Consider the following 4,045-nt stretch of genomic DNA (forward strand, 5'->3'; position numbering starts at 1 on the left):
AATTCAACCATTGTGCCTCGTCCACATTTATAGCCCTTCCCTCCCAACATCTTATAGTGTATCGGCTTACGGGTTTTTGGCACTCTGCGCGCGCTTGCACATCCCAAACTACCACCCCCCTCCCGCCTACCCCCAACACCAACAAAATCTCTCCCTCGCAATCGTAGACCTTTGTACCATCATAATACAAGCCAAATGACCTAAAGGCCCACCTGGTTTATGCTGCCAACAAAGTTCGCATGCATTCCATTCCCAAGGATGGCTCGCTCTTAATTTCCCTCACCATTTGGGAGTTCTTGTCACCTTAATAAACCAATCACATTACAAAAACATATATATAATGCGTGAATATGTATTATTAAGGAAATATTTGCATCATCCCCCACTGAAGGTCGAAGGATTGCTCACAATCATAGACCACCTACTATACACTGCCCAAAAATCCATTGTTATGGTCAATTTTATTAACACTTTTGTTGGAAAATAAGCCCTTCTTCTCACTTAGAGAAACTCTGGGAGCCCTTCATCAAAATTAGAAACCTTAGCCAAGTCCATAGATACCTTCACATGGCTTGAGCATAAGAACCAAATGTACTTTGATTATAAGGTATATAATATACAAAAACCCACGAAGTGGCCAACATAAGAACCTAGAAGTGTTGAGAAAAAAGAAATCAAGGCTCAATATTGATTGAAATCCAACACAAGTTAGAGGCTCGTGAAAGTTCAATTTTAGCTTATATTGTACATGAGAGGAGTCCTAGTTTCTAATCTTCAAAACTTTTTTCAATTCCATTAAGAACTCTATACAGCATTGCCTTCCATATAGTTCATACAATTAATATACAGAGATGTTCTCCATGAAAATTTAGCCTTAGTCCAAAGCATGGTAGTTATATTTGATCCACTAAGGTCATCTTCGATGCAATTGAAGAGTCCTAGTTTGAGTAGGACACTACAGATCAAAGGAGGTGGAGTGAATTTAGTTAAGCCCCACATAATTGGGGGACTAGGTTTGCATGCTAGGGTTTCTTGATTACCACCATGTTGTACATGATGCATATTTAAGAGGCCCAAAGTTAAAGATCAATTGCATCTCTATTTTTGCTTCATCTTGTTCAATCTCTTATTTCTCTCCATTATGGAGTATTTGCATTTAGCCCCGCCTATTTTGTAAAGAGGAAGGGAAACACTTGCATGTTAAGAAATTAGTGTTCCTCGCTAGTCAGACTTAGATTTTAGTACTTTAAGAGTTATTTCCACGGCTTTAGGGTGTTCTAGAGATTTGTCAAATTTCCCATATAGAGACTTTGCAACAAATCTGTAGCTTTTAGGGCATTCGAGACTTGCCAAACTGTGTTCACTTTCTAATTGAGAGCCTTGTGAAAAACTCACAAAAGGTGATGATGAAATGCATCATTTATTTTCCATGGAAAAGGGTTTTATTATCCAAGATGTTCTTCAATAGAGATAGGGTTACAACTTATATGGGCACATACAAGGAGGAAGTCATTTTGCTTATGGTATTCTCATGTCTCATTGCCCTCTTTGGATTGCTCTAAAGTCATTATTGATGCATTTATTATATATATTCATTTGGTGGTAACATTATTATATTTTAATGGTTGAACAGTGCATGCAATGTGTAGATAATCTAAAAACACCCACAAATGGATACATACTATAAATGTAGACACACAACATACATGCATACATACACATGTACGCATGCATACACATGCACATCTACACACATACCAATACACAAACATATAAGCGAGAAGAAAATGGAGAGTGCAAAGGGAGACTAGAAAATCAATGAAAAAGAGAGAACTATGAGAGAGAGAGAGAGAGAGAGAGCGCTATGAGAAGTAGTGGTAGTGGTGGTGGTGGTTGTTTTACCAATAGCAACAACAAAAGCAACAAAAGTAAAAGAGAGAAGGGATAGGAGAGTGAAGGAAAAATGTGTGTGTGTGTGTGTGTGTGAGAAATGATGAGCTTAATAGCCCACAAAAATGGGCACACGTACATAAAGTGCACAAATACATACAGACGTGTGTACAAATCACCATCAACATACACAACTTCAACCATATTAAATCATAATTTAGAGTAGATAATAGAATAATATTTAGAATGAACATTTCATAAAATATGAAGTTGAGCCTTTTAACTAATAGCAAAATTTGTATAAAGCAAAATTTCAATATAATATCAATAAGAGTTATTACTATTAGAATAATATAGTATTCTACTATATAATATATTTTCATAATATGATTTATTAATATATTAGATTAAAAACAATAAGTTGACTATATTACATTATAATCAAATAGATAATAGAATAGCCTTAAGAATGGACAACCCAAAAAGTATGAAGTTAATATTGTTTGTAAGGCATGATTTTATTACAACATTGATTATGTTGTGTACTTTTACATTATTAATTTAAATTAATAATATATTTATGTATTATGATAATAGTATTACAACGTTTACACATCATATGTAATACATATCATTGGAATACCGTATTATATACTATCATATACATATTATATCAATCTCATATTTTCTTATTATATTTTCATTGTAAAACATCAATTGTATTAATATGTATTAGGATACATTCTTGTTTTATTATATATTATATGCAATATATTATTACGTACATATCATCTCAACATATAATACAAATATTATAACATATCATAAAACATATAATATTATTATTGTAATATGTGTTACTAATGTATGCTCAAAGAAGTATTATATATGTTCTATATATTACATTATATATATCGCCCGTAGGCCATTGCAAGCTATATGCACATACACATTGTGTGTGTGTGTGTGTGTGTGTGTGTGTGTGTGTTGCTTCATAAAGCATACCTTAAGATGTGAAGTGCCCTAATTGTTACTAAAACTAGTGCAAAGCAACGACCATTCCTCTAATTCTTCCCCATATAAGAGGGAGTGAGAGATTAAGAGTATATGATTGGAAGAAAGAATAGATGAGAGATCAAGTAAGTGTTAATGAATGTGAATCACACATACATACACATTACACAAGTGAGACAATGAAATTATCATAGAAGCGTGACATTAATTTATACATATGGTTTCTGCCCATTGATTTTGTGTGATTCAAAGTGCGAGACATAAAACTAATTTAGTATGCAAGCTATAATACCAAAACATGATACTTAAGTTAGAAACCTCTTGGTACATGAAGTAGTGCCTATGCACATACCATCTAGTACTTTTTATTAGCATGCTTAACCTAGTTCAAGAATGCAATACGAACAAGATTAACATATATGCAACACCAAAACATTAACTAAGAAGCCATGACAACATGTAAAACAAGGGCACTTTTATCATCAAGATTTTGGAGAATCGTATCAAACCCTCCCTATCTACATGTCATTTGTTCACCACTAAGTGTGCAGTTACACAAAGAAAATATAGATAAAACACACAAGATGAACTAAGGAGCCATAATGGTGTAAAAATAGGGCACTTTTAAACACCAAGGGTTTGGAGAAGTTTGGAGAATCACACCAAACTCTCCCTACTTATCATTTGTTCAATCACATTGTGTGTGATGTAACAAGGATAATATACATATAAGGTTGCCCTTTTAACCTTTGGGTGTTGCGAGATAGTCTCTCTCTCTTCATGTATGTCCATAGAGACTGTTAGCCAATTCACCAAAGGTGCCCAGTAAATGTAAAGCAAGTATATCTAAATCACATCCATAGTTTGCTTCACACGACATTCAATTGATGGTTCCTTACAGACTCTCCCCCAAACTTTCCTAGATTGAGGCAAAGTTGTGCGCAAAAATACTCTCAAAATCAGAGGGCAGGCAGGATGGGAGAAAACTTTTTCTACTTGTAACTAATTTTGCTACTGGGCATTGAAATGCACAGAATGTCACATATCAAAAAAGAATTAATGCTGCTCCTATAGTGTATCTTCATACAAAAACAGACAAAATCCCAAGAAGACTGAGCCCAGATATATGAGTCTCGACCTG

The sequence above is a fragment of the Lygodium microphyllum genome, chromosome 19 (assembly GCF_053477565.2).
Source record: "Lygodium microphyllum isolate KBCC chromosome 19, Lygodium_microphyllum_v1.1.10, whole genome shotgun sequence".
Taxonomy (NCBI): domain Eukaryota; kingdom Viridiplantae; phylum Streptophyta; class Polypodiopsida; order Schizaeales; family Lygodiaceae; genus Lygodium; species Lygodium microphyllum.